We start from the raw sequence: 12,602 nt of genomic DNA, 5'->3' as shown, positions 1-12,602 counted from the left end.
CTGAATGAATCAGAATGGATAATTTGAATTAGTGAATCATTTGTTGCAGACTCACTCTAAATAAATCAGAATGGATCGTTTGAATTAGAGAATCATTTATTGCAGACTCACTGTGAATGAATCAGAATGGATCGTTTGATTTAGTGAGTCATTTACTCAAAACTCACTTTGATTAAACAGTTAATGAACAGATTTAACAGGTTAAATTCAGCTTGTTAGGTGGATTAAAAAGTATGTACATACCCTTGTTATTTTGTTGCCATGCTTTATTTGAATTGTTTTCCTCATCAGTGATGTACATTAGAGTTATATGCTGCATCTAATATTGATAAAAAATGTTTATTGCACTCCTTTAGTATTATGTGTGTTACCAGTGGAAAAGCAGCTCATAATCATTGTATTTAGCTTCTGAAAAATGTAAGTTATCCAGCAGCTGAGCTACTTGTATTTAGGAGCTCTCCAGCACTGAATACTGTGAGAGGGAAAAGCATTGAGGGCGAAGTCTGAAAAAAGGCCAGATTCTCATCTTTTGAGACGTTTGCAAAATCCAGATGCTTGCTGGAGAATGCATGTGAATTGGTGCATGGATGAGCAAGAACTGACGGGAAATGCGTGCTAATATAAGCGCAATCTTCAATATTTAGATGGAAATTGGAAGCGAGAAACGGCAGGACTCTTTCTTTCACAAACTGAAAGCCTTTTTCCAGCACTGCAATTGAAGCGCAATTATCTGCCTTTTTTTCCTAGATGAGAATTCAAGGAGAAATGTGACATTTGGTTTAATAAAGCAATCCGTAAACTAATTTTCTGAGCACTTGACCTTAGAAGTCTTCCGCTGCGAGTTGTCAAACATTCATTTGTTTGTTGCAGGGAGAGATGGCAATGCCGTGTTTGTTTGTTTCTTTTATGTCAGGTGATGAACCCGGATTCATCGTTTCTCCAGCAGTGCTTGGCGAATGTTTCAGTGAATATAGGCAGAAATGAATGCAAGCGTTGCTGCTGGCAGAAGCAGAGATTCTCAGAGGCGTTTATCTGGCTCTGCTTTCACGAGGGCTCCCACAGGCTTCTGTTTATATAACAAAATATTAAAATTATGAAAAATGCAACCCTTAATACTACAAGATGTGCCTCCGTTACACCATGGATCAACTCCAGTTTACATGCTTGTTCTCTCAAGGTACTTATTCATGAAATAATCCTGAAAATGTGTACACTGTAAAAAAATAAATAAATAAATATATATTTATGTTGGAATAACATAAAGGAATTAAGCTGAAAAGAAATCTTAAAATATGATTCCTTGGATTTACTCCATTTTTTTAAGTTAAGTGGTTGTAAACAATTTATTTAAGCTGAATTTAAACAAACAAATTAAGTTGAACATTATTAAACTTAATTTGCTTGTTTAAATTCAACACAAATAAATTGTTTTAACAGTTTTGCATGCAACACTTTTTTCAGTGTAGTTTTAACAAATTTAAGTGGATTGAACACAAAACAATTAAGTTCTCCCCTAAAAAACTCTATAATTGTGTTGTTTCAGCTCATTTTAATTAAGTAGTTTAAACAAACAGCAAACAGATATGTTGTTCGAGGGTCTGCATTACTTATCGACTGTAATTTAATTAAAGCTCAGTGTTTGTTTTTTGCTGCTTGTTCAAACTACTTATTTAAAATGATCTGAATCAATACAATTGTTGTGTTGTTGTTTTTTGTGTTATAACTTAATTGTTTTATGTTCAATCCACTTAAATTTGTAAAAAAAAAATAAAAAATAAACAAACAATTGAGTTAACTAAATTGATTTGTGTTGGGGTAACATGAAGGAATTAGGTTAGCGTATTAGTTTTAAAAAAGTAAGTGGATTAAACGCAGAACAATTAAGTTCTCCCTTAAAAAACTCAATAAATGTGTTGTTACAGCTTATTTTAATTAAGTAGTTTAAACAAACAGCAAACAGATATGTTGTTTGAGGGTCTGCATTACTAATCGACTGTAATTTAATGAAAGCTCAGTTTCTATTTATTTATTTATTTTTATTTTTTGCTGCTTGTTCGAACTACTTATTTAAAACAATATGAATCAAAACAATTGTTGTGTTGTTGCTGCTGTGGTATTATAACTTAATTGTTTTATGTTTAATCCACTTAAATTTGTAAAAAAAAAAAAAAAAAAACAATTGCGTTAACTAAATTGATTTGTGTTATGGTAACATGAAATAATTAAGTTAGCGTATTAGTTTTAACAAATTTAAGTGGATTGAACACAAAACGATTAAGTTTCCCCTAAAAAAAAAAACTCAATAATCGTGTTGTTTCAGCTCATTTTAATGAAGTAGTTTAAACAAACAGCAAACAGATATGAGGATCTGCATTACTAATCGACTGCAATTTAATTAGAGATCAGTGTTATTTTTGCTGATTGTTTAAACTACCTTTTTAAAATGATCTGAATTAATACAAATGTGTTTTTTTTGTGGTATAACTTAATTGTTTTATGTTCACTCCGATAAAATTTGTAAAACAAACAACTGAGTTAACTAAATCAATATGTGTTGTGATGACAAAGGAGTTGTGTGGACCCCAGCATTTTTTACTGCATTTTCTGTCTTGTATTTGCCGCCAGTATATCAGGAAGTGACCATTTTGCTCTCTTTAGTTTCTCATTGGAAGTGCTGTTTTTTTTTGTTTTTGTTTTTTTGCAAATGTTTTATGACATATTGCAGTTTTGCGCATCAATCTAATTTACACCATAGGATGGAAGCACAGCTACATACAGGACAACGCATACAAATACACTTCATTGAACATGTACATAGGGTGGCATGGTGGCTCACAGCAAGAAGGTCACTGGTTCGGGTCAGTTGCCATTTTTGTGTGGAGTTTGCATGTTCTCCCGTGTTGGAGTGGGTTTCCTCTGAGTGCTCCAGTTTCCTACTCCGCTTCAAACAAACGTGCTTTAGGGGAATTGATGAACTAAATTGGGCGTAATGTATGAGTGTTTGTGTGTATGGGTGTTTCCTAGTAGTGGATTGCAGCTGGAAGGGCATCCACTGCACAAAACATATGCTGGAATAGTTGGCGGTTCATTCAACTGTGGCGACCCTTGATAAATAATAGTGAATGAACATGTACACTCATCACACATCTCCTATATACTATATAACTGCAGGCTAACTATGCTTTTATATCATAACTTTAACAGTAAACGCTATAAGTCAGTATAGTTAGGAAAGTGACTAATGAAGTTATGGTAACTAATAACTTTTCTGACTTTGTTTTTAACTTTTCGAATTATTTTTGCAATAATGTGCACCTTTTGTAAAGCTGCTTTAAAGGGCACCTATGGTAAAAAATCTACTTTTCAAGCTGTTTGGACAAACATGTGTGTAAGTATAGTGTAAATACTGTGATATTGGGGTAAAATAAACACACCCAGTCCTTTTTTTTATTTTTTATTTAACAACATAAAAACGATATACCAATTGGAGCGGTTTTCAAATCGACCGCAACTTTACGTAGGAGTGCGCTCCCCCCGCCCACCAATATTGATTTACAGCTGCGCGCATTAACATGTCTCAGTACTATTGCATATACTCATATCGACAAGACAGGACGAGCGCAAAGCAACCGGGAATAAAAGGTTTGTTTCAGTTTGCTAGGATCATCTATCACCATCAGACGTGATCAGGAGTGAGTTTTACAAGTTTAACATGTTTTAAGCCTGATCTCACGAGAAAACGTAAGTATTTTACGTTCTGCCAGTTTAGTGGCTAATTCGTACAAATTCGTACGAGTTCAGTCGTACGAAATGGTACGATTTTAAAAAGGAGGCGTGGCACCTGACCCCACCCCTAACCCCAACCGTCATTGGGGGATAAGCAAATCGTACTAAATTGTACGAATTAGATCGTACTAATTTATACGAATTAGCCACTAAATGAAAAAGTTACGAATTGCCGTGAGATTGTGTTGGTTTTAAAACGTGTGCACGTGTCTAATGAAGTACAGCCATTCACTTCAGATTCACTTCATCAGCACAGCCGCGTCTCTCTCTCAGTATCTCTGTGTGTGTGTGTGTGTGTGTGTGTGTGTGTGTGTGTGTGGGTGTCTGCGCTATGTATATGTGTGTCTGTCAGCCTACACTATGTATGTATGTGTGTGTGTGTGTGTCACGCTACGTGTCTGTGCTATGTGTGTGTGTGTTAGTGTGTCTGTGTGTCTATGCTATGTATGTGCGTGTGTGTCTGCACTGTGCAATGTGTGTGTGTGAGTGTGTCTGTCTGTCTACGCTATATATGTGCGTGTGTTAGTGTGTCTGCCTGTCTACGCTATATATGTGCGTGTGTGAGTGTGTCTGCCTGTCTACGCTACGTATGTGCCTGTGTGTGTGCGTGAACTCATTGTTGTTGGTAAAGTTCTTACTGTAGTATTTCTCACAAACGTTACGTGAGATCTGCTTCCTGAGGGAGCCGAGGGCGTGTTGAGGCATGTTGCTGACAGGCACGTGGGATCGGTGGGCGGGGACGACTCGCCTTAAAGGCCCAGTGCAAAAAAACAGCAACAACCTTTACCCAGCTATAATACAGACACTTAAAGCAGCTATAATAAATACTCTGGGTGTTTTGAGCTGAAACTTTACAGACAGATTCTGGGGACACAAAAGACTTATAATAAATATGAAAAAAGGGGTAACCTATGTGCCCTTTAAGATATTCATTATTGTGAATTGCACTATACTAAGAAGCTTGAATTGAATAATGATCAACACTGAAGCATTTGCATCAGATTTAAACAGGTCCCAGAACTGTAGATGCACTGGTCCGGTGGCCGTGAGCGAGTTATTCAGTCCCACAATGCTGCGGGGAGACGGTGCGAGCCTGTAATTAGTATTGCTGTGGATGAAAAATGGCAGCGTCAGCAAAAATGGCAGGAGCTCTGCTGCAGTAAAGTAAGTGTGCAGGAGAAACCTGTCCGTGTAAAAGATTGAAGCCCAGACTATTGTACGCACACAGGGCTTCAAAACTGCATTTTGATGCCTCCCAACTGGGGACTTTAGATTCAGGATTAATGAAAGAATTTACTCCTGATTCAATGATTAGTCTTTGTTTATAGACTTTGCCCTGACGGCTGCACAATATATAGTTTCAGCATCGATATGATCATTCGCAGGATCTGCAATGTTGAGGCTGATTTATAATTGATCAATTGCATGTGTGACTGTGTGAGGATTTTAAAAGCATTCAGGCGGAAGAAACTACCGTTTGTAACTTTTAATAGCCGTGGATTTTACTAAAATGTTTTCATTGTTCAATTGCTGTGCCTGTTACACTTGGAAATAGGGCTGGGTATCGTTCCAAAATTTTCGATACCGAGTCCCTGAATTCGATACCGGTTCCGAACGATACTTTTTTCGATACTTTTATTTTAAGAAATATATTTTAACAAGATTAAATAACTCATAATCTCTGAGAAACTTTGGTTTTATTTTTTCAGGATGTTTGGGACACGTTTGACAGCAGGCTTATTTCTAAGACCAATAAACAAAGGAACAAAAGCACAAAATAAACAAGATTCGGTCGGTGTTTAAAAAGTATCGAACTCGATACCCAGCCCTACTTGGAAAGCGGTAAAACACTGTTTATTTCAATTGCATCTTTTTCCTCTTGGTATTTATGCGTGCTTGTAGATTGTTTATTTGTTTGTATCCTCTAAATAATCCTCCCAATCAATCTTAAATGATTACATTATTTCTGAATAGAGATGTTCAAGTCATCGGATGAAAATGTATTCATGTCACAACATTGTAGAATAATAAAATATTGCAATGTTCATTTTTTCCAATATTGTGCAGCCCTGGCTCCATGCATTACTCATGCATAATCATCATTAATATTTCCTGGGCCTCAACTACAGTGGTACAAGCTGAATTTGTCATTAAAATGTCATTAAATATTAATGGCGCTCTTAAAAGTGATTTGACCAGTGTAATGGCACTTTTAACGAGACATTTTAATGGCAAATACAGTTTGTTCCACTAAAAAAGTGATCAGATTATATTCATAAGACAGTTATAATGCCTCAGGGCAATCATGTTTATGACAGATTTATGACGATGTAGTAATGCCAAGTTGTCCTGACCAACATAAAAATTATTTGTCAAGTTTTCATAACAAACAATGTCATCTTTGCATTTGGTATGTCTTAACTGAGCGAAGGCCATTTAATAACAGTTGTCTTAAGCATGCATAAAATCTCATTCACATTCATGACATGAATATGCAGGTTTTATGACAGTCTTGTGAATACTCCCTTTAAATAAAGTGTTACCAAAAGTCATACTACATTTCAAAGGCGAAAGACTTGGTTAATTAAATAATTATAATTGCTTAATGATCAATATTGCAGACTTTATCAAGAAGGCCTCTTAAATGTGACATGTGCTGCTAGTGATGCATAAAAATAATAATAATAATAATAAAGCATATTTTTAAACAGCCCTTCTATACAATCCTCACCCTTTTTCTCAGACTTGCAGTAGTTTCACATATGGCTTGACTGTAAAAAGTGCCAAAATTATAGTTTAGTTTAATTAAGTTAAAAAAAATTACACATTTCACATGAATCAAACATTTAATCAACCCAGGCTGTTTATGAAAATGTACCCAGGTCTGGGGGCAGAGAAATATGTAACCGGAGATACATCTGCTTGCAGTTTTTTGGTTTAGCAAATCCACCAGTGGCCGCTGTGTACATTTTGATGATATTAAAACAAAGACTATAGAATACACAAGACGTGTCACTCGTATAGTCTTGTGTGGGCAAACGTGTAACAGTCAATTTGGCAAATAAAGCCCGTCTCTAGTACAGGAGCCAATCGTCGATTGCTAACTGGCAAATAAAACCTGCCTTCTAGTACAGGAGCCAATCATCAACCGCATTAGACTGCAATACTCTGGAGGAGGGGCTCGAACTATATGACTAGCCAAAGTGAAACCCGTGCTAAGCAGGAACCCTACTGCACAGCACCTTGGTCGACCAAAGGTTGTAATTAAGTGTGCTCTAGAAATAAACTTTGATTTGATTTGATTCTGCAGATTTTGTGCGATTTAAACGTTTGGAATGAAACTAAAGAGACGTTGGTTGTTAAATTTATTGGTGATCCCTAATATGAAATTCAATCATAAGCTTGGCAAGCAGTTTTGTAGAATTTAATGTTTCCCCATTTAAACAGGATGTCCAAGCATACTGACCAAGAGGCGTTTCAAAGATGACCGCAGACTGAAATGACTTGCCTTAAAGAGACTTTGCTTAATATCTCTCGCATGTGCTGTTCTCACATAAATCCACCAGAGGGCGCAACATACACTTCAGGTGACCAGGCCAGCTTGCTGTTGACTGAATGTCAGCTAGTACAGCTGAAAGGAACAGAAGCAGTCGGCGGCGTCAAACTTTCTCAAAGCGTTCATTTCAAAGACAAAATGCAGCCATACATACCTCTGGCTACACAATTCTCGCTCTCCAGAAATGTAGACAGGGGTACAGATCCACAATGAACCTGTGTTGCATTCAATCTAATTCCTCCATCTTGTGAAGTTAGTAAATCTGGATGTCTTTTCGCATGTAAAGTGTGGGCAGCACGGTGGCACAGTGGGTAGCTTGATCGACTCACTGCAAGAAGCTCGCAGGTTCGAGCCTCGGCTGGGTCAGTTGGCATTTCTGTGTGGAGTTTCTGTGTTCTTCACCCGTTTGCGTGGGTTTCCTCCGGGTGCTCCGGTTTCCCCCCACAGTCCAAACATATGTTGTATGGAAGGGCATTCGCTGTTTAAAACATATGCTGGATGGGTTGGCGGTTCATTCCGCTGTGGTAACCCCAGATTAAAGGGACTAAGCTGAAAATGAATGAATGAATGTAAAGTGTGAACTGTATTCCCTGGAACACATGCTCTAATCCCTACCCTTTTCCTCAGACTTACAGTATTGGACTATTTCAGAGCGTCGTTCCCTCCTTCTGCCTTTAACGACTTAAAGAGCGATTGATAGGAATTTGATTCAGAAGCAGGTACAATGAGGGCCCGATGTAATGAGCGTTATTGGAATCTGTAGACTTCAGGAGCTCTATAATAGAGCCGGCTGCTGTTCTATAATGAGATGCGTCTCCCGGCTCTTCTAATTGGCGACCGGCCCCTGAAACTGCTCATCAGAGAGAGCCTAATTGGCCATCACTGCCCATGCAGACACAGGACGAGGTGAGAAAACCACCCGACAGCCAAAGAGAATATTTAAAGTCATGCATTCATTTATGATACGGTGCATAATGAAGCACACCTCTCTTTTTTTGATGCCTTAAAGTGTGTGTTGTTGGATGCTGTACATGCAGTAGCAATGGCAAGGTCAAAAATGTGATGCACGCTGGAATGCATTAATAACACACTGCTTGAGATGTGTGCTGAATATAATAGGAGAACAGTGTGCTTTATTAAATATATTAATAAACATCATTATATTGTTAACCCTGCTGTTGACTTAAAAGTTAAAAATGACCCATTCTAGCAGCAGCAAAAAAAAAAAATAATAATAATAAATAAATAAATAATGTGTTATTTGTTAAACTGTTGCTTTTAAAAAGGCTTGTAAAGTGTGAGTGTGCTGTTGTTCAATGCTGTACATGAAATAGCAACGGCAAGGTCAAAAATTTGATGCACGCTGGAATGCATTAATAACACACTGCTTGAAGTGTGTGCTGAATATAATAGGAAAACAGCATGCTTTATTAAACATATCTATTTATATTATTAACCCTGCTGTTGACTTATGGGTAAAAAATAACAAATTTTAATAGCAGGAAATAAAACCAAACAAAGTTTTCTTTTTCCTAATCTTGAAATTTGGTGACTTTTTCTAAAATGATCCCAGCAGTTTTATATTTTCGTGAAGGCTGCACGCATTTCGTGAACATTTGCTGTCCTTTGGGTAAATTTCGATCTGGCAGCTACAGTATAAAACCAAATTTACACAACAACACACACTCCTTCCAAACACACAATATAAGCGTCTTATTTGTTAAACCGTTGCTTAAAAAAGGCTCGTAACGTGTGACTGTGTTTTTGTTGGATGCTGTACATGAAATAGCAACGGCAAGGTCAAAAATGTGATGCACGCTGGAATGCATTAATAACACACTGCTTGAAGTGTGTGCTGAATATAATAGGAAAACAGCATGCTTTATTAAACATATCTATTTATATTATTAACCCTGCTGTTGACTTAAGGGTAAAAAATAACCAATTTTACTAGCAGGAAATAAAACCAAACAAAGTTTTCTTTTTCTTAATCTTGAAATTTGGTGACTTTTTCTAAAATGATCCCAGCAGTTTTATATTTTCGTGAAGGCTGCACACATTTCGTGAACATTTGCTTTCCTTTGGGTAAATTTCGATCTGCCAGCTACAGTATAAAACCAAATTTACACCACAACACACACACACACACACCTTCCAAACACACAATATAAGCGTCTTATTTTTTAAACTGTTGCTTAAAAAAAGGCTTGTAACGTGTGACTGTGTTGTTGTTGGATGCTGTACATCAAATAGCAACGGCAAGGTCAAAAATGTGATGCATGCTGGAATGCATTAATAACACACTGCTTGAAGTGTGTGCTGAATATAATAGGAAAACAGCATGCTTTATTAAACATATCTATTTATATTATTAACCCTGCTGTTGACTTATGGGTAAAAAATAATCAATTTAAATAGCAGGAAATAAAACCAAACAAAGTTTTATTTTTCTTAATCTTGAAATTTGGTGACTTTTTCTAAAATGATCCCAGCAGTTTTATATTTTCGTGAAGGCTGCACACATTTAGTGAACATTTGCTTTCCTTTGGGTAAATTTCGATCTGGCAGCTACAGCATAAAACCAAATTTACACCACAACACACACTCCTTCCAAACACACAATATAAGCGTCTTATTTGTTAAACTGTTGCTTAAAAAAAGGCTTATAACGTGTGACTGTGTTTTTGTTGGATGCTGTACATCAAATAGCAATGACAAGGTCAAAAATTTGATGCACGCTGGAATGCATTAATAACACACTGCTTGAAGTGTGTGCTGAATATAATAGCAAAACAGCATGCTTTATTAAACATATTAATTTATATTATTAACCCTGCTGTTGACTTAAGGGTAAAAAATAACCAATTTTAATAGCAGGAAATAAAACCAAACAAAGTTTTATTTTTCTTAATCTTGAAATTTGGTGACTTTTTCTAAAATGATCCCAGCAGTTTTATATTTTCGTGAAGGCTGCACACATTTAGTGAACCACTGCTTTCCTTTGGGTAAATTTTGATCTGGCAGCTACAGCATAAAACCAAATTTACACCACAACACACACACACACACACACACACCTTCCAAACACACAATATAAGCGTCTTATTTTTTAAACTGTTGCTTAAGAAAAAGGCTTGTAACGTGTGACTGTTTTTGTTGGATGCTGTACATGAAATAGCAACGGCAAGGTCAAAAATTTGATGCATGCTGGAATGCTTTAATAACACACTGTTTGACTTTTTATTATGTAATTGGAAAACAGTGTGCTTTATTAAAAAATATTATTAAACATTATTGTATTATTAACCCTGCTGTTGACTTTTTGGTCAACATTTTTAATTTTAACAGCAGCAAAAAAGTAAAAAAATATATATAATAATGTGTTATTTGTTTATCTGTTGCTTTAAAAATGCTTGCAAAGTGTGAGTGTGTGTTGTTGTTCAATGATGTACATGAAATGGCAACGGCAAGGTCAAAAATGTGATGCACGCTGGAATGCATTAATAACACACTGCTTGAAGTGTGTGCTGAATATAATTTATAAACGGCATGCTTTATTAAATATATTCATTTATATTATTAACCCTGCTGTTGACTTCAGGTTCAAATTTTTATAACAGGAAATAAAACAATTTTTTTTCTTTTCTTAATCTTGAAATTTGGTGACTTTTTCTAAAATGATCCCAGCATTTTTATATTTTTGTAAAGGCTGCACACATTTCGTGAACATTTGCTGTCCTTTGGGTACATTTTGATCTGGCAGCTACAGTATAAAACCAAATTTACACCACAACACACACACACACACACACCTTCCAAACACACAATATAAGCGTCTTATTTGTTAAACTGTTGCTTAAAAAGGGTTTGTAAAGTGTAAGTGTGTGTGTTGTTGGATGCTGTACATGAAAAGGCAACGGCGAGGTCAAAAATGTGATGCACGCCGGAATGCATTAATAACACACTGCTTGAATTTTGAGCTGAACATAATTGGAAAACAGAATACGTTATTGAATATATTAATTTATTATTCACCCTGCTGTTATGTTCTCAAATTAATCGAAACCGGAGTGGGTTGGTAGTCAAGTTTACCATGTGGTTCCCTCTACCAAACACGACTCACTTGCTCTGTGGTGAGCTGGAATATATCCAGTTCTCACTCCCCTCTAGTGCAACCTAGTGGCCAGTAGTAATATTGCAAACCTGCTTCTCACAACACAAGAAACTAAAACAATAATTAAAGCATGTAACGTTTGTTCGTTACAACTTACAGGTCAAAAATTACCCATTTTAACAAAGACTAAGTTGCATAATTGCTCATTTAACATTTTCTAAAGCATGCTGCATTTTTTGTGGAAAACACAATGCATGGTGCAGAGCATTATACTATAATATATGCAATATTTTTTCAAGACTGTAAGTTGCATATGTATTTATTTATTTATTTAACATTTTGTAAAACATGCTGCATGAACATCAGCCGTCCTCCTTCCAGACGGCTAAAGAGAATATTTAAAGTCATGCATTCATTTATGATACGGTGCATAATGAAGCACACCTCTTTTTTGATGCCTTAAAGTGTGAGTGTGTGTGTTGAATGCTGTATATGCAGGAGCAGTGGCAAGGACAAAAATTTGATGCACGCTGGAATGCATTAATAACACACTGCTTGCATTTTATTATATAATTGGAAAACAGTGTGATTTGTTAAAAATACTAATAAACATAAATATATCAATAACCCTGCTCTTGACTTACTGTTCAAAATGCTCCATTTCAACAGTAGCAAAAAATAAATAAAAAACTAAATATATGTGTTATTTGTTAAACTGTAGTTTTAAAAAGGACTAGTAAAGTGTGTGTGTGTGTTGTTGGATGCTGTACATGAAATAGCAACGGCAAGGTCAAAAATGTGATGCATGCCGGAATGCATTGATAACACACTGCTTGCATTTTATTATATAGTTGGAAAACAGTGTGCTTCATTAAAAATATTAATAAACATGAATCTATTAATAACCCTGCATTTATTGGTGACTTTTTCTAAAATGATCCCAGCATTTTTATATTTTCGTGAAGGCTGCACACATTTCGTGAACATTTGTTGTCCTTTGGGTAAACTTTGATCTGGCAGCTACAGTATAAAACCAAATTTACACCACAACACACACACAGAGACCTTCCAAATACACAATATAAGCGTCTTATTTGTTAAATCGTTGCTTAAAAAGGCTTGTAAAGTGTGAGTGTGTGTGTTGTT

General features: G+C 36.0%; 1 protein-coding gene and 1 long non-coding RNA gene across 8 annotated transcripts in view; one reads left to right on the top strand and one right to left on the bottom strand.

Moving 5' to 3' along the window:
• Positions 1–12,602, top strand: part of unc5a (unc-5 netrin receptor A) — a 716,311-nt gene that overhangs the window by 129,882 nt on the left and 573,827 nt on the right. The gene's annotated exons all lie outside the window — the stretch shown is intronic.
• On the bottom strand, positions 5,570–10,663 carry LOC147834068 (uncharacterized). Its single transcript, XR_015508084.1, has 3 exons — positions 10,603–10,663; positions 8,728–8,874; positions 5,570–8,435 (listed from the first exon to the last, which is right to left on the bottom strand). It is a non-coding gene; the product is annotated as an uncharacterized LOC147834068 (long non-coding RNA).

The sequence above is a fragment of the Danio rerio genome, chromosome 14, assembly GCF_052040795.2.
Source record: "Danio rerio strain M-AB ecotype USA chromosome 14, GRCz13ab, whole genome shotgun sequence".
NCBI classification, from domain to species: Eukaryota; Metazoa; Chordata; class Actinopteri; order Cypriniformes; family Danionidae; genus Danio; species Danio rerio.
The sequence above is the reverse complement of the archived record's forward strand: the minus strand, read 5'-3'. Positions and strand labels throughout refer to the sequence as shown.